The sequence below is a fragment of the Macrotis lagotis genome, chromosome 3, assembly GCF_037893015.1.
Source record: "Macrotis lagotis isolate mMagLag1 chromosome 3, bilby.v1.9.chrom.fasta, whole genome shotgun sequence".
Taxonomy (NCBI): domain Eukaryota; kingdom Metazoa; phylum Chordata; class Mammalia; order Peramelemorphia; family Peramelidae; genus Macrotis; species Macrotis lagotis.
In genome coordinates, this window is record NC_133660.1 from 2831349 (window position 1) to 2850955 (window position 19607).

The window sequence follows — 19607 nt, forward strand, 5'->3', positions numbered from 1 at the left end:
TGCAAAAACTGAGACTAGAAGAGGTATATTGTGTGTATGCAACAAAGAAAGCCAGTTTGGCGGGATGTAGAGTATGAGAAGAAGAAATGGCATAATATATGAGTCTGAAAAACTATATTCAAACCAAACTATGAAGGGAGAAAATCTTCTACCAGAAGAAGGTATTTTTCTGGATTAAGTTATCTGCTTGTTTGGGAATCTATAGGCCATACTTCTGAGAATGGTTAAAACTCCTTCAAAAGAAATGTTGCTTGTACTTGAAGGTTGTTTCTATTCTGGAAGAGAGAATCAAATTGTATTTTTAAAAATAGCAAAGAAGTAAAATGACAAGTTACTCATATTTCATTCATTCTCTAAGCTGAACATGATCACTTCTTTCAATATGGTGGAGCTCTTCTAATATTGTCCTTTGTAAATGAAGCAGAAAGAAAACCTGAATATACTAAAAAAAAGTATCAGTTCAATTCCCCCTTGTAATAAGATGGAACACTCCAATAGCAAAGCAAAATCTGGTAACAGATAATATCAGAAATATTACAAACATAATGAGCTAATAATAAAGTCCCACTATTTAGATGTATCATAGTATATTTATTGAAGCATGAGAAGTTAAAATTTAGATGTATCTATGGCAAATAATGAAATTTCCTGGAAATCAAATGCATACATAATGGAATAGAGCTTCAATCAAGTGTGTCTGATTGGTTTTAATCTCTGAAATCATAAAGAGGGAGACATTGGGTATGGGTCAGGGAAGGCTTAGTTGATTACCATGTAGTAGGAGTATATGGTAATCAAGTATGTGGCAAAGAAGTTTCCAACATGGAAGATTTCAACTATTTCAATTCTAGTAGATAATGCTTGTCTGCTGGTTATGGAGTAGCAACTTAAGAAAATCTTCGCCTTTTACTAGCTTTACCCAGATTCATTGTTATAGAATTGAAGCAAGCTTCCAATTTTCCTTTTCCTTGGTTCTTCATCACAAACTCAGTTACTGGGAGAAAAGTTGCCAAACAGAGTCGCTAATTATTAAAAATGGTTATGGGTTCAAAGTCTAAGGATTCCCCCACCAAAGGGGAGTTTTTAAAAAAGAGATAATAATGTCTAAACAGGTATGGAATTTATTTCACTTTATTTTCTAGAAAGGAGAATATTAAGCAATGAAAAAATATAGATTAGAATGGATCTAGTAATTTATCATCCCTAGTACAATCATTTTGGGAGACTAATATATCTCATTTGGATAAAAATAAGTTTTTTGAAAGACTGATAATTTCATATTCATTCATATTCATATAAACAATTCATATTCACTGAGCACAATTGGATGAAATAACAAGTAAGATTTTCCTTCCAAGGACCTCCCTTCTTGATGCCAGAGCTTTTATGATTACAAGTCCAAACCTGTTACTGCTGCTATAACTACAATCACATAGATCAATGTTTCCCTTGTTACTAGTATCACATGTCTCCCAGGACCTCTTAATGTTTGCAAGGTCTGTGCTAGAAGAAAGGACACACACAACAGGTGAGCCAATACAGTCAGAGCATCTAATATAAGCTCGCAGAGCTCAGGCTATGTTTCATGTGGGGAATGGGACTGTGTTATTATTTTGGGGTAGAGAAGAAGGGCCTTTCTTTCCTTTTCCAAGATGGAATTATATATTGTCTTCTAAAAAGTTGCCTTCCTAATAGGACAGAAAAGAAAAACATCAAATGTTGGAGGGGATGTGGGGAAACAAGACATTGATGCACTTTTAATGAAGTTGTGAACTTATTCAACCATTCTGTAGAATAATTTGGAACTATGACCAAAGGTCTATTAAGTCATGCCTAACCTTTGACCTAGCAATACCACTGTATCCAAAAGAGATTTAAAAAATGAAAAGGGACCAATATGTGAAAACTGTGCAGCTCTTTTCTAATGGCAAAAAATTGAAAACTGAGGGGATGCCCATCAATTGGGGAAATGGTTGAACAGTGTGGTATGTGGTTATGATAGAATACTATTCTACTATAAAAAAATGATGAACAGGATGCTCTCAGATAGATCTGGAAAGACTTACATGATGGGGGCAGCTAGGTGGCATAGTGGATAAAGCACCAGCCTTGGAGTCAGGAGTACCTGGGTTCAAATCCGGTCTCAGACACTTAATAATGACCTAGCTGTGTGGCCTTGGGCAAGCCACTTAACCCCCTTTGCCTTGCAAAAACCTAAAAAAGAAAAAAGACTTACATGAGCAGATGCAAAGTGAAATGAACTGTGTACAAAGTAACAGAAAATTGAAAGGTGATTAGTCATGAATGATTTAGCTAATCTTAGCAATATAATGATCCAAGACAACTCTGAAAGACTTATGATGAAAAATGCTATCCATTCTCAGAGAAAGAACTGATGGTATCTGAATACAGATTGAAATACACTTCTTTTAGGGGCAGCTAGGTGGTGCAGTAGATAGAGCACTGGCCCTAGAGTCAGGAGTGCCTGAGTTCAAATCTGGCCTCAGATGCTTAATAATTACCTAGCTGTGTGACCTTGGGCAAGCCACTTAACCCCATTGCCTTGCAAAAAAAAAAAAAAAACCTAAAAAAAAAAAAGAAATACACTTCTTTTTACATTATTTTTCTTTCACAACATGACTCTTATGGAAACATTTTGCGTGACTACACCATGTATAACCTAAATCTCAAAGGGAGAGGGGGACTGGGAAGGAAGGGGAAGAATTTGGAACTAAAAGTTTGAAAAATTAATGTTAAAAATTGGTTCTACATGTAATTGGGGAAAAATAAAATACTAAAAAGTTATTTATTTATTTATTTAGGGGTTTTGGGGGGGAAGGCAATGGCGTTAAGTGGTTTGCCCAAGGCCACACAGCTAGGTAATTATTAAATGTCTGAGGCCAGATTTGAATTCAGGCACTCCTGACTCCAGGGCCGGAGCTCTATCCACTACGCCACCTAGCCTCCCCTAAAAATTTTTTTTAAAGAAATTCAAATAAAAAAGTAAAAAATTGTTTTTCAAGAAACACTCAGCTACAAGTACTTCTGTTCAATATAGAAACCTCACTTTGTCAGTTTTTCTGGCTAAGCAAAAATCAAAGCATCTCAATCTTGTGATGGTCAATTGTAACCAAGTGGGTAACAGAAAAGGGAATTGTTATCCTAGGAAAGGGCAAAGTGAAGATTCCATAAGGATAGGGTTCTAAGCATAGACAACAAAAACATAAAAGATACTAGGTCCCCCAAAAAGGATAATACCTTTTCTTCTCACAAATCATTGCCCTAAAATTCTTGGAAAGTAAGAAAACCTAGTGAGCTGTCACTAATCAAAGTCAAAAATAATAATCTTTCTATATGTAAAAGGGGAAACTTGGAAGAAATTTTTTGTTTTGTCATTGCTCATAATGAAATATTATTGGGGGCAGCTAGATGGCATAGAGGATACAGCAATGGCCCTGGAGTCAGAAGGATCTGAGTTCAAATTCAACTCAGATGGCCATCCCATTGAAGAGAATTTGTTACTAAAAAGTGCTGAATGAGCAGGAAAGACAGAGTCTGAAAATATGCCTCTTAAGATGTAACAAACTCAGACCATATCTGTGATATATGTTCATTTCAACTTGCCATGGCTTTAAAAGCAGATTTGTTATCTAGAGAGTAGTGTCTAAAGGAAGGTAATCAGGTTGCTCGAGGGGTTTGACTACATGCAATATGACAACCAATTGAAGGAAATATATTTTGTTTTTTGCTTGTTGTTTAGCTTGGAGAAGAGAAGATAGATTAGAATATTCATTTTCAGTTATTAAAAGAACTAGCATGAGGCACAGGGACTTTAGGTGTTTGATTTCTCCAAATATAATCATTAGCAACTGGATGTTGTTAAGAAGTAAATTTAGGATTGAAATTAGGAAAATTTTCCCTGTATTTAGAGCTATCCATAATTAGAATGAGTTGCCTTGAAAATTATTAAGTTCTCCTATATTGAAGGCATTCATGCAAATTTGTACAGCACTTGATTTGGTATGGTGAAAAGTCAATAAAGGGTTGGCTAGGTGGCCATTGAAGTCCCTACTTACTCTGAAATTCTGAAAATTATTACAAAAATAAAGAAGTAAAAACGAATGTTAAAACACTACTTCCTATATAATATGACTGGTAGAGCTATAATAAATTATCAGACATTATCTTCCCTTAAAATTAAGGTGATGACTGTCACCTCCAGCTTCTGGGGCTTAGCAAATGTATTCAGCACCTCATAGAATTAGCAATGTGAACTCTACTCACCTGATTAAATTCTGAAACCCTCATGTGACCGAATAGAATTTTCAGACCCTGGCTGTTTTTTCCAGCTTCTATAAAGGCGACTAGTCAGTGTTTCTCAATTAGATTGCTTGCTCCTAAACAGCTACCCACTCAAAAACAATTCTTTTGAGATGTTACCTCCAGAGAACACTGCTTTCCATACATATAGAGTGTATGGCATTACTAAAGATGCCAAAGAATTATTACACCTATTTTATTGGCATATTGGTAGAGAATATACTTTATTCTACTGTTGTTGAAGCAACTATTTTGTTGAGCAAAATATGGACAGATATAATGAGGGGAAGGTGATTCAGAGCTGTGACTTCATTGATGTGGGGAGCATACTAGTGAAGAAATGCCCCCTGACAATGCATATTGGCAACTTTGCTATTAATAATTTTACATTGATATCTGGATCACTGAGAAATTAACTTGCCCAGGGATTCTCTGACTGGCTTCCATCTACTATAGAATGTTATTTACATCATGTATTGAGAGCTTTCATGGAAAAATAGTTTAATATCTGTAATAAGCAGATCATTTTTGTTTACTCTATTATCATTTCCTAATGAGAAAATGACTGAGAATGCAATAATAAAATCTTGAAAGAGAAGGGTACAACAAAAAGTTCATGTAATCAGTTCTCCCACTACCATTATGTAGATAATACCATCAGTTGTTGAATGGGATGTTTTTACCCCACTGAATCTTATATGATAACATGTTGTCATAGAGAAAAATCATATCCTCCTAATATATATTCCTGGACAACACTGTCCAGATTAAATTGGCAATGGATCCGACTCGATATGAAATCTATCTTTTTATTTCTCTTAATCTCTAGGGTTTTTTGTCATTGCAAATGCAAAATGTGTACCTGCTGATTTTTGAAAATGAAATTAAATAGCTATCCAACTGGTTAGATCCTTTTTTGAGAGGATTGAACAATGTTATAATTATCACATTATAGAATTTTGCAGAATTATATAATGCTGAGAAATTGATAAACACTGGGAAGTCCCATGGTGTGGCTCAGATCCCCAATACATATGTGACTTCTTAAGGTTGTTTCCTTGTCTGGAAAATAGGTATGATAATGTGAGGACTACCTACTTCACAGAGTTGTGGTGAAGGAAGGACTTTGTAAACCTTGAAACCCTATTATAGATATTAATGATTATTACATTTTCCTTTATCAGAGTAGATAGTGGGGCCATATGGAGTTGGAAACATAAATTATTATTAAATATGGCACTCAATATCACACAAAGGAAATTTTTAAAAACTCAATAAAATTTAAGTCAAGTTTTTCATTGTAATTATTTATGATTCACATGAGGAAGAGCTCTCCACACAGAATCCCTTAAAAGTCTGTTTTTTAAAAGTAAGATAGGGTGCAGCTAGGTGGTGTAGCAGGTAGACCTGAGTTCAAATTTGACTTCAGATACTTGATTAATATGTGACCCTGGGCAAGTCATCTTCCCTCAAGTGCCCCCTCACTCCCAAAAAAGTGAGGTGGAAATCCTGGTTCCCCAAGAAAGTGAAATGCTGAATTTTCATTCACCCAGCCATTAGAAATGAAAAAAAAAAATCAGAAATGAAAAGGACCTCTTCTATTTTAGGAGCTAAAAGAAGTCCTAGAAAGTAAAATTCTATTCATAAAAATTTACCCTATGTAACCATGGTTAGAATGTGCTTTCTTTACAGTTGGTAGCAATCAGATACATATTTAATGTATTTTTCTTATATCCTATAAATGTTGGTGATAGAATCATTTCCCTGGGGCATTTAGTGAATAATAGAAAAGGGAAAATGATGAGTATAGTTAGCACATGCTCCCACAGTCTTGTGATAAAAGGCACTATTTCCCTATACAACACCTGTCACACAAGGGGTAATTACTTTTCATAGTAGTCAGTACCTGAAATATTGATCACAGGGCCTATAATTTCCCCAATTTAAAACTGACACCCACCCAAATCAACCAAAATTTTATTCTCAACTAATTCCTGTGCTTACTTTGGAATAGAGACAAGCAAAAGTTCTGAACAAAGCAGTTTCAGTGCTTTGAAGCTCCCTTTCATCTGTGAAAGTCGAATGATCCAGCCAAGATCATAGATCGTACAACTTATACTAAAGTATAAAAGGGATCATAGAATCAAGTTATCACTTACCAAAAATTTTCTTGAAATATATAATTCTCACATTGCTTTTATTAAATACTATAAATATAATGATACAAAATATTAAATGCTATACTAATTCAATTCTGATGGTTATAAATAAAAATTGAACATTAAATTCCTCAAAGTAAGAATAAACTCAGAAGAATCATCAATTAAAACACTATTTTTTAATTTAAAAAACCTGAGGCATAAATATGGAAGAGTAATTGGGTTTAATCATTTGATGGCTCTGGAGGAAGCAAGGAATGTGACTGACTGTAAAGCTTTTATGTTGATTATCGCTCTCTGTCTCTCTGTCTCTCTCTGTCTCTGTCTCTGTCTCTGTCTCTCCCCCCTCCCCCTCCCCCCCCCCCCCCACTCAGGATTCCTCTATTGAATCTTGGAAAGATTCATCATTTGTTCAATTCTCATTTGAAGTTTCAGGAAAGTCAAGGAGAGTAAAACCTCACAATTCAGACTGATGATTTAATGGATCAGTGTTTATTAATGAAAAGCCTAAACTATAAAATGATTTTTAAAATAAATAAATCTCGGTCACTTTTAAGCAATTATTTATTTATTTATTTATTAGGTTTTTGCACGCAAACGGGGTTAAGTGGCTTGCCCAAGGCCACATAACTAGGTAATTATTAAGTGTCTGAGACTGGATTTGAACCCAGGTACTCCTGACTCCAAGGCTGGTGCTTTATCCACTATGCCATCTAGCCGCCCCTTAAGTAGTTATTTAAATGAAGTTTTAACCATTGAGAAGTAACTTGGGCTTGCTTTCTAAACCTCTGTTTTTTTATTTATTTTTTATTTTTTTGCCAGGCAATGGGGTTAAATGGCTTGCCCAAGGCCACACAGCTAGGTAATTATTAAGTGTCTGAGACCAGATTTGAACCCAGGTACTCCTGACTCTAGGGCCAGTGCTTTATCCACTGTGCCACCTAGCCGTCCCCGTTTTCTCTTTTGTAAAATGAGGATAAAATCATGTGGAGTTCTTGCTTCTCAGTAGATGATTTGTCAAATGAGATTGTGTCTATCTATAGAACTTAAAAATCAATGCAACACATAAAATATATGCATACAAAAATATATATGTAAATATATATTATGTATATATGTGTATTTATGATAGTTTTCTTATTTTTGTGCCTAGAGCACTGGATTTGGAGTCAGGAAAACCTGATTTTGAGTTATACTTTTTAACTCTGGGTAAGTCACTTAACCTCTCCTAATCTCAGTCTCCTTCTCTGTAGAGTTTATATTAGAGTTATTAGAATTATCAAAGGCAATAATACATGTAAAAAGTTTTATAAACTTTAAAGTGCTACATAAATGCTGACAGTATCTTTTGACTTTAAATGTTTATGAATATAATGTCTCCCCCAGTAGAGGGCAGGGACTATCTTATTTTTGAATTTGTCTCCCTGGTACCTAGGACATATTAGTATCTTGCTGATTGATTGATTTCATTTATATCAAGAATGTCATAATCCATATGATTCAGTTTTTCCAGTAGTATATTCACTCAGCCATGTTCTTATATAAATATTCTAAGAATATTTAAGAATCCAGCTGAAAGGAAAGCAAGCAGATGAAAAATGCAAAAGATCTATAATGATTTATTTAACAATTTTTTTCTTTAATGACAGTCATTGTATTGAGACTTTTATCATAATGGTTCCAGATGTTATACACGAGTAAATAGATATGGCTCTAAAAAACCCCCAAAATTAGATGCATGAGAATATTGCAAGTACATTATTTCTCCTAGAAGTGATCCACTTTGAAAGGTACTGATAATGTTCTCATTGCTTAGCAACGTGATAGAGAAGAAAGAGCACTGGACGTGAAATGAAGAGATATGGTTTTGAGCCCCTGCTCAGACAGTTAATAATTATTAACTCCTTTGGTCAAGTGATAGTTAATAATAAATAATTAACTCACTTGGTCAAGTGAGAGAATCAGAGAAATACAACATGTGAGAGTTGGAAGAGGCCTCATTAGCCTATTAATATATAAAAGGAAAAACTAATTCATTCAAATCCAGCCCATATATAAAGTGAATTCTTTCTGTAACTTAGCCAACAAGTAGTCATCCAGTCTCTTCTCAAAAAATCACTAAAGGAGAAGCTACCGTGTCTGGAGACAACCTCTTCCATTTTGGGACAGTACTAATTGTTGGGAAGTTTTCCTAACATCAAATTAAAATCTGCCCCTTTACAACTTCCTTCATTGTTCCAAATTCTGCACTTGAAGCCAAACAAAACAAGTTTAATCTCCCCTCCACATGACAACCATGTAAATATTCAAAGAAGCTATCATAAGTCTTCTCTTCCCCTTGCTAAAAGTGCTCGATTCCTTTAAGTAATCTTTAAAGTAAAAGGACTCAATATGTTTTACCATATCAGTTGCCTTCCCCTGTGAACTTTGTTCAGATTATCAATGTCCTGGTTAAACTGAGGTGTTAGGAACTGAACATAAACCCCTGGATGAGGTCTGACAAGGGCAAAGTATAATGGTACTGTCATGTCTCTATTCCTGGAAGGAACACCCTTTTTAAACCTCCAATGATTACATTTACTTTGGGAGGGGAGGGGGAATATAATCACACTACTTATTCGTATTGAGTTTAGAATCCACTAAAATCCCCAGAAACAACTATTGCCTAACCATGCCTTCTTCATTTTCTTCTGAAATTGATTTTTGTGTAACCATATGTTTTACAATTATCAGCCCAAAGTTCTAGCTTCTTAAGATCTCTTTGATTTCCTCTCAGATTTGTCATATGAAATTTAATAATCATGCAGTTTTATTGCTTTATTCAGGTAACTAATAAAAATATCATACAGCACAGCTTTAAAGATAGATGCTTGGGGCTTTTCATTAGAGCAGCCCTTGTGTTGTTCATATTGAACCACTGATATCTATTCTTGGAGTCCTTTCATCCTAACAGATTGTATTATCATTTAATCCATAATCTCTAACTTTTCCACAAGAAAATATGAAGAATTTTATCAAAATACCTTTGATACTTTGATATTTGACTTTAATCTATGCAGACTTTGCTCACAGTATTACTCTTATCCGTTAGTTTATTAAACCTATCCAAAAACAAAAACGTGAAATTCGTCTGGCATGATTCATTCTTGATGAAAAGAGACGTGTCTTTCAATCACTGGGTCCCTTTGAGGATGTTCACCATACAGTTCTTAATAATCTGTTCTAGAATTTTCCTAGGATTAGAAATCAAGTTTAATGGCCTAAAGTTTGCCTACTAGATTCTCTGAGAAAGTTAGAAAATTGGCAAAACATAGATCCTCTTCCAATCATTCTCAACTCATATTGATAGTTGTTCAGCAAGTAAATCTACCAGTTCGTTATTTTTGACTTGCAATTTATTTTATGTTTATGGAATAAAGCAAGCATTTCCATAGCACAACATTATAAAAATGATTATACATGAAATGGCAAACCTGCTATGTATAACTTACTCTTCCTTTGAAATATACAAGTAAATTTCTTTTTTTTCTTTGCTCCTCTTCCTCACCCCTACCCTAGAGATGGTCTCCTCTAGACACAGTTACGCATAAAATTGTTCTGAATATACTTATTTTTTTATCAGTTTCTTCTCTGGACGCAGATAATGTCTTTCTTCATATGTTCTTTATTAGTTAAGTTAGGAATTTATAGTAGTCTAAATGACATATTTGCTCAGTCTTTCTTAAAACAATATTGCTGTTGGGGCAGCTAGGTAGTATAGTGGATAGAACACTGGCCCTGGAGTCAGGAGGTGCTGAATTCAAATGTGACCTCAGACAATACTCACTTAACTGTGTGACCTTTGGCAAGTCATTTAACCCATTGCCTTGCAAAAATAAACAAAAAAAAAATTTCTGTTACTGAATACAATGTTCCCTTTGTTCTGCTCATTTCATTCTTTATTATTTCATGCAAGCCTTTCCATGTTTATTCTAAGATCATTGAGCTTATCATTTCTTTAGTGCAGTAGTGCTTACGTCTTACTAAATCACATTTTATAACATATCACAACCAAATGCCACAATTTGTTCAGCCATTCCCCAATTGCTGCATATCCCTGCAATTTCCAATTCTTTGCCATCACAAAAAAGAGCTTCTATAAACATTTTAGAGCATAGAGGTTCTTTTACTTTTCCCCCAATCATCTTTGGAAATAGACCTAGTAGTATTATTGATGGGTCAAAGAGTATTAGAATTCTTGCATTTCATCTGGTTTAGGGTTCTGGAATTCATCAAGGTCAACCAGAAGTGCTCTTACTTCTCTAGACTTTCAACCCCCTAATAGTTATTTTTAAACTTATCATTTCTGGTTAAAATAGTTCCTTGTCCTTGTCAGAGAAAACCAAAATGTAAGTAATTGGATATTAATGCCTTTACACACATACACACACACACACACACACACACACAAACACAAAAACACTTTTGTTGTCCTTAAGTTCTGTTACCAGTCCCAATTCACTATTAGCTTTTGCATTCCTGAAATTATTTTTATGGGATTGTGACTCACTCATATTCATTGTCTGTTACCTTGCCTTATATTCATCTTCTATCCATTAAAAAACATCTAACTTGATTAATATATTCCTTGGACAGATAAGTCTCTTCAATTTTCATTTTCTTACTCATAAATATGGTTTCCTTTTGTGTCCTCAAAATTTCATTCTTGAACACCTCCCAACTTTCCTGGGTCTGTATTTTCATTGTTTACTCTTCACAGCTAGAATTCATCTCCTCCTCAACTCTTTTTTGGTTTCCCCTGGCATCCTTCAGGTCTCAGTCAAAACAGCACCTTGATCAGTTCTAAATCTTAATTTGTCCCTCTGAGATTATCTCTAATTTCTTTAATGTATATGCTGCTTTCCATGTTCTCTTTCCTATTAGACTGTGAGCTACTCTAGAGGCAAAAACAGTTTTTTTATGTTTGTTTGTTTTTTTACTTTCCTTGTAAGTTCAACATGTACCAAGGCATATAGCAAGAATTTAATATAGCCATTGACTTGATTCTTAGGTTCTCCCTGTAGAATATTCTTTCATTCTAGTCTCCATTTTTTTCTGTGAATCCTATAAAATTGGATTTTCGCAAATCTATGACTGAATTTCCATTTTCATGATCTCTCTGAGGCTTAATTTTGCCTTAAGTGAAAAGTAAAATGAGGATAGAGAAGCAGTTTTGAAATAAAGAACTTCAAGTCCATCTCTGACAGCTACAGACTGAATGATTATGAGCAAGACACAGCCTCTCAGTGCTGTAAGCAAAATTAATAATATTAATAATAATTTGTAGAGTGTTTAAGGTGTGCAACATGCTTTGCAAATCTCATTTACATGATCTAATTTTATCTTTGCTACAATTTTGGGAGATGTGTAGTTTTTTTATCCACATTTTACAATGAGGAATTTGAGGCAGACAAGTTGAGTGATTTGTCTGAGGTCACACATTTTAATAATTACCTGAGACTAGGTCCAGATTCACTTTTTCCTGACTCCACTTTCATTGCTTTATTCACTGAACTATCAGAGAAGTTATTAATATGTACTGGTAGAAGAATTTTCTCATCTCATGATTACATTTACCCATGACACTATAGGTCCATCCTCTCCCTAAATGAAGAAAATAACTCTTGCATTTCCTATTGCGCAGTTGATAGAAAATAGCTTTGCAAACCATTGTATAAATATGAATTAACATTGAAATATCTTCTCATTGAGTATATAGTGAGTATTTCAGATATGAAATAAGAACATCAATTTATATCTAGCTAATACCATTTTGGACTTGGAGCTGAAAAACCTGAATTTGAATCTTGTTTCAAACACTTATTTACTGGTGGCCCTGGACAATTCATTTAACCTCCTTGAGTTTTAATGTCCTCATCTACTAAATTGTGATAGTAATAGCAACTACCTCATAGGGCTGGTGGGAGGATATATGTTAAAATTTGATGACATGAGCCACTTGTTTAAGTAAGTCAATGTATGTCAAGTACCTTGTAAATCTTAACGTACTTTGCCAATATCAGGTCTTGTTACTATATTATAAATAGATGCAGCTTGAGTACCCTTAAATTTCTATAAAATATTTTAATAGTTTTCTTATAGTGCTGATTATGCTATACCCTTTGTAGATAACTTTTTTTTTAGTTTTCTGCCAGGCAAATGGGGTTAAGTGGCTTGCCCAAGGCCACACAGCTAGGTAATTATTAAGTGTCTGAGACCGGATTTGAACTCAGGTGTAGATAACATTTAAAATTTATTTCAACTTTTTTTTTCTTTTAATTTCAAACAATTTCTCTCCCTTACTTCTACTCTTCTTACACCCACTGAGAAGGGGAAAGATTTATATCAATTATATATGTTAAATTATACAAAATGTATTTCTATATTAGCCATATCAAAAAATTAAGAAAGTGAGAAAATTATGCTTCAATTTAAACTCATCACTCTCTCTGGAGATGAATAGTATCTCCTTATGAGTCCTTTGAAACTCTCTTTGATCATTTTATTGACAAAAGTAGCTAAGTCTTTCATAGTTTATCTTCACAATATTTCTGATCCTATATACAATCATTTCCTGGTTCAACTCATTTCATTTTACATCAGTTCATATAAGTCTTCTCGGGTTTTTCTCCAATCATTCTGTTCATTATTTCTTATAGGAGAATAGTACTCCACCAAAATCATATGCTACAACTTGTTCAGTCATTCTCCAATTGATGGACAACTCCTAAAAATGTTCAATTCTTTGCCACCACAAAGAATTGCTATGTTTTTTTAGATATAGGTCTTTTCCTTTTTCTTTGATCTCTTTGAGTTACAGATCTAATACTAGCAACCCTTTGGAGATAGTTCCAAATTGTTCTCTAGGTTGATTGGCCCAGTTCACAAATTTAATAACTATTCATTACAGTAGCTATTTCTCCCTTATCCCTTCCAACATTTGACATTTATGGAGGCATGAAATGGCTCCTCAGAGTTATTTTAATTTTTACTTCTTTAATCAATAGTGATTTAAAGCATTTCTTCAAGTGACAATAGTAGTTTTATTTCTTCTTCTGAAAGATGCTTGTTCATATCCTTTGGTCATTTAGCAATTCAGTAAGAGTATCTCACTTTTATAAATATGATTCTGTTCCCATTATTTTTGAGAAATGAGACCTTTAATAGAGAAACTTGTAGTAAAATTTTTTGATATTATTTCATTGTTTTTGATATTTTCAATAAATTATAATCTCCCCGGTTATCTTTTTTTTAGTTAAGTATATTTTTTCTTTTGCTTTTGTTTTTGCTTTGTCTGAAATTATGCCTTTTTTTGCTTTAGATGAAGCATAATAGAATCTACTCTGGCTCATTATTTTATTTTTTTAACCTTAAAAATTTTAAACATTTTAATTGAAAGTTTTGAGTTCTAAATTCTGTCCCTCTCTCCTTCTCTTCCCTCTTCCACCCCCCTGAGATGGTAAGCAACCACATACAAGTTATATATGACAATTATATAAAACATTTCCATATTAGTCATTTTGTACAAGAAGACTTGAATAAAGGGAAAAACGAATGAAAGTGAAAAAAGTATGCTTCCGTCTCTATTCAAAAAATAACTTCTTTCTCTGTAGACAAATAGTATGCTTCTCTGGAGGCAAATGTATTGGTCCTTTGGGATTATCTTGGATCTTTGTACTGCTGAGAATAGCTAAGTCATTCATAGTTTTTCATCGTATAAGACTGCTGCAGTTTTGTACAGTATTCTCCTGATTCTATTCACTTCACCTTGCTTGAGTTCATGTAAGTCTTTATAGATTAAATGGTAAAAGTCATGCAAAATTTTACTGGATGAAAATAACTCCTCAAAAAACAGAACTGGTCAAATGGAAAAGGTGTTGGAGCTCTCAACAATTGAATCTGAACTGGTTCAAAGAGGGAGGGAGGGGTAATAAAAAGGAGGGTAGATTAAGGGATGGGACAGTCTGAAGCAAAATAGACTTTTGAGAAGGAAAAGGATAAAAAGAAAAGGATAAACAGAAGAAAATAGGATGGATATACATATATATATATATATATATATATATATATATATATATATACAGTCAGTAAACATAACTATAAACGTGAGTATGTTAGATGACCTATAAAATAAAAATGGATAGAATGAGTTAGAAACTCAAGTCCAATAATAATTTATTTACAAGAAAATCATTTTAAACAGAAGGACATACAGAGTTAAAATATGAACAGAGAAGAATATATTATCCTTTCACTGAAGCAAAGAATGCAGGAGTAGCAATCATGATCTCAGACAAAATGAAAGTAAAAAAAGACCTAATCAAAAGAGATAATCAAGGAAACTACATTTTGCTAAAAGTTATCATAGACAATAAAGTAATATCAATATAAACATGTATTGCAAATGGGGTTAAGTGGCTTGCCCAAGGCCACACAGCTAAGTAATTATTAATTGTCTGAGACCGAATTTGAACCCAGGTACTCCTGACTCCAGGGCCAGTGCTTTATCCACTGTGCCACCTAGACGCCCCCAGCATCCAAATTCTTTGGGGTTTTTTTTTAGTTTTTTTGCAAGGCAAACAGGGTTAAGTGGCTTGCCCAAGGCCACACAGCTAGGTAATTATAAAGTGTCTGAGACCCGGATTTGAACCCAGGTACTCCTGACTCCAGGGCCGGTGCTTTATCTACTATGCCACCTAGCTGCCCCTCAGCATCCAGATTCTTAAAGGAAAAGTTAAATGAGTTACAGGTGGAAAATAGAAGTAAAATTATATTAATGAGGGATTTCCTTTCAGAGTTAGATAAATCTAACTATAAAATAAATAAGAAAGTAATAAGGAAATGGATTCGGTTTTAGAAAAATTAGATATGATAGAGCTGGAGAAAACTGAATAGGAATAGAAAATAATACACTTTTTCTCAGTTATGTATTATATCTTCACAAAAGTTGACCATGTTTTAGGGCATAAAAATTTCACAAACAAAAATAAATAAATTTTAAATTCATCCTCTTCACTTCATAATACAATAATAATTATATTCCAAAAAAGGATTAAGAGTATTTGGAAATTAGGGGGAGGGGCAACTAGGTGGCATAATGGATAGAGCACCAGACCTGTAGTCAGAAGGACCTGAGTTCAAATTCAGCCTGAGACACTAATATTTACTTAACTGCATGAATTTGAATAAGACACTTAATCCCATTGCATTGCCAAAAAAAGATTATTTGGAAATTAAATAATTTAATTCAAAAGAATGAATGTGTCAAAAATAAATCACAGGAGAAATTAATAATTTCATTAAAGCGAATGTTAGCAATGAGATAACAAAACAAAATTTGTGATGTGCATACAAAGCACTGTTTAGGAGAAAAAATTATCACTAAACAAATAAATCAGTAAAGGAGAGAAAGAGGAGATCAAAGAATTTGTGACACTCCTTAAAAATGCCAGAAAAATAACTAACTAAATTCTTCAATCACCCAAAATATTAATCCTGAAAATCAAAAAAGAGATGAATAAAATTGAAAAGATAAAAAGTTAACTAATAAATAAAACTAGGAGCTGGTTTTCACCAAAATATAAAATGGAAAACCCATTGTTTAATTTGATTTAAAATAACAAAGAATAAAACCAGATTACTAGAATTAAAAATGAAGAGTGGGGGTGGCTAGGTGGTGCAGTGGAGTCAGGAGTGCCTGAGTTCAAATTCGGTCTCAGATACTTAATAATTACCTAGCTGTGTGGCCTTGGGCAAGCCACTTAACCCCATTTGCCTTGCAAAAACCTAAAAAAAGAAATAATGAAAAAAAATGAAGAGTTAATTCGCCACTGGTAAAAATGAAATTAAAACAATTATTATAAGTTATTTCACCTACTTATACGCCAGGAAAACTGATATTCTGAATAAATTTCCCAGATTAATAGAAAAGGAATAGAATAAGCTCTAAACAACTCTATCTTCAAAAGGAAAATTGACCAAGTCATAAATGGTCTCCCGAAGAAAAATTCCCAAGCTTAGATGAATTAATCAGTGAATTCTACCAAATATTTAAGAAACAATTCATCCAAATTTTAGATAAACTATCTGGGTTAAAAAAACAAGCGAAGTATGTCTACTAAATCCTTAATGACACAAATATGGTTTTGATACCTAAACCAAGGAGGGGGAAAAATAGAGATAGAAAACTATAGGCCAATTTCACTAAAGAATATCAATGTAGAAATCATATTTCATAATTTTTAACAAAAATCATATACTACAACCAAGAGAGATCTATACCAGGAATGCGAGTGGTTCAATATTCGAAAACCTATTATAAGCACCAATGACCAAAACTATAACAAAAGCAACAAAATAACATTCATTCCTGTTAACTAATGCTAAGAATTAATGGAGTCTTTCTTAAAATGATCAGAAGGACCTACCTAAAATTAAGAGAAAACAAAATCTGTAATAGATATAAAATTAAAATCTTCCCAATCAGATTAAGGTTGAAGCAAGGATGTTCATTATCACCAATATTATTCAATATTATGAAAAGACTATATGTTGCAATGAAAAGGAAAAAATAAGAATAAACAACAGGGAAACAAAACTGTAACTCTTAGAAACTTCTAAAGAATCAACCTAAAAACAAACTGAAGCAAACAACAATTTTAGCAAAATTGCAAGTTATGAAATAGATCCATGTAAATTATCAATTCTATGTATTAACAAAAATACTCAAGAGATAGAGCCATTCCATTGAAAAAACTGCAGGCAATACTAAATGCTTAGAAGTCTACCTATCATCACATATTCATACAAATAAAAACAGATCTAAATGATAGGAAAAATATTAATTATTCATGGATAAAAAGACAATATAATAAAAATGATTATTCTACCAAAATTGTTTTACTTATTGTCATCTTAAATAAAAAACCAAAAAATTATTCTTCCAGATTTAGAAAAAATAATAGCAAAATATATCTGGAGGAAAAAAGGTCAAGAATATTTTTGAAATAAATTTTTAAAATGAAGGAAAATAGTCTAGCAGTACCAGATTTCAAACTATATTAAGATAATCATCAAAATAATCTGGCATTTGGTAAGAAACTGTAGTGGACCAACAGAATAAATTAAGTACACAATACACAGTAGTAAGTGACCATAATGATCTAGTGTTTAATTAACCCAAAGATCCAGGCATCTGGGGCAATAAATCATTATTTGACAAAAACTGCTGAGAAAAGTAGAAAGCAGTTTGGCAGAAACTAGGCAAAAACTTAGTTTCACACTGTATACTTACACATGGTCAAAATGGAGACATGATTTGACATGAAGGTGGAAAACATTACCTTTCATACTTTGGATAAGGGAAGAGTTTATGATCCAAGAAGAAAAAGGAGAGGATCATGGGAAATAAAATGGATAGTTGTGATTATATAATATTAAAAAGTTTACAGAATCAAAATCAATGGAGTTGCAATTAGAAGGAAAACAAGAAATGGGAAAATTTGCAGCAAATTTCTTTGATAAAGGACTCAATTCTCAAATATTTAGGGAATGTAGTAAATATATCAAAATGCAAGCTATTACCCAATTGCTTAAATGGTCAGAGGTTATAAATAGGCATCTCAGAAGAAGAAATCAAAACTATGATGAGAAAAATGAAAAAGTACTCTAAATCACAATAGATTGGAAAAATACAAATTAGAACATCTCTGAAGTCCTACTTTACACCTACTAGATTGGTTAACATGATAGAACAGAAGACAACTTCAGGAGGGGATGTAGAACAGGGACATTATTGCACTTCTTGTGGAATTGTAAATGGTCTAACCATACTGGAGATCAACTCAGAATTGTTCCCAGTGGGATATAAAACTTTGTACACCCTTTTACCTAGAAATACCACTGCTAGGTCTATACCCAAAGAGAACCAAGAAAAACAAGAAAGACCTTTATATACAAAAGTATTTATAGCAACTCTTCTTATGGTGGCAAAGAATTGAAAATTGGAGGAATGTTCATCAATTGGGGAATAGCTGAACAAGCTGTGGTCTATGATTGTTATAGAGTACTATTTTGCTATAAGAAATAACGGGCAAAATGTTTTCAGGAAAAACCCGTTATGACTTATATGAACTTATCCAGTCTCAGATGCTTAATAACTACCTAGCTGTGTGGCCTTGGGCAAGCCACTTAACCCCATGGCCTTGCAAAAACCTAAAAAAAAAAAGACTTATATGAATTCAGGCAAAATGAATTGAACAGAACCAGGAAAACATTGCATATACTAACAGCCATCTTGTAATGATGATAAACTATGAAAGACTTAATTAACATAATCATCCAAGACAATTCCAAAGGGCCCATGATGAAGAATGCTGTCAAATTCTAGAGTGAGAACTGATGAACTCAGTAGGGATTGAAATATAGATTTTTTTCCACATTTTTCTTTCTTTCTTTTTTAACAACATGGCTCATATGGAAGTACATTTTGCATGACTTCACATTTATAATTGATACTATATTGCTTGTATTCTCCATGGGTGGCAGAGAGGTGGGAAAGTGAGAGAAAATTTGAAACGCAAAATACCAAAAAAAACTTTCAAAAAAAGTTTAAAAAATGAGAAATGCCTTGAATTCATGTTATATGAGGATCTATTGAAGAAACAGATGGTTTGCCTGAAGAAAAGAAGGCTTAGGAGAAATATGGTAGCTCTCTTTGTGTATTTATAGGGTAGTCATATGGAAGAGAGATTATATTTATTCTTCTTGGCCCCAGAGGGCAGAATTAGGAGCAATGGGCTGAAGTTGTAAAGATGAAAGTTAAGGTTTGATGTTTCCTAACATAAGAGCATGCAAAAGTAGGATGAGCTAACCTCAGGCTTAATGGCTACTTTTCAGGTATGTTGCAAAGTGAATTATTTTTATGCTATGGACTAGACTGGATGACAATAAGGTATTTGAACACTGAAATTTATAGATCGCCAAAAGTGGAGGAAAAGGATTTAGAAGCTGAAAAAAGATGAAAGATGTGGACCATTTCAGATCAGGAATGCACTGAACAGCAAGGAAATAAAACTGTATAGCTGCTAG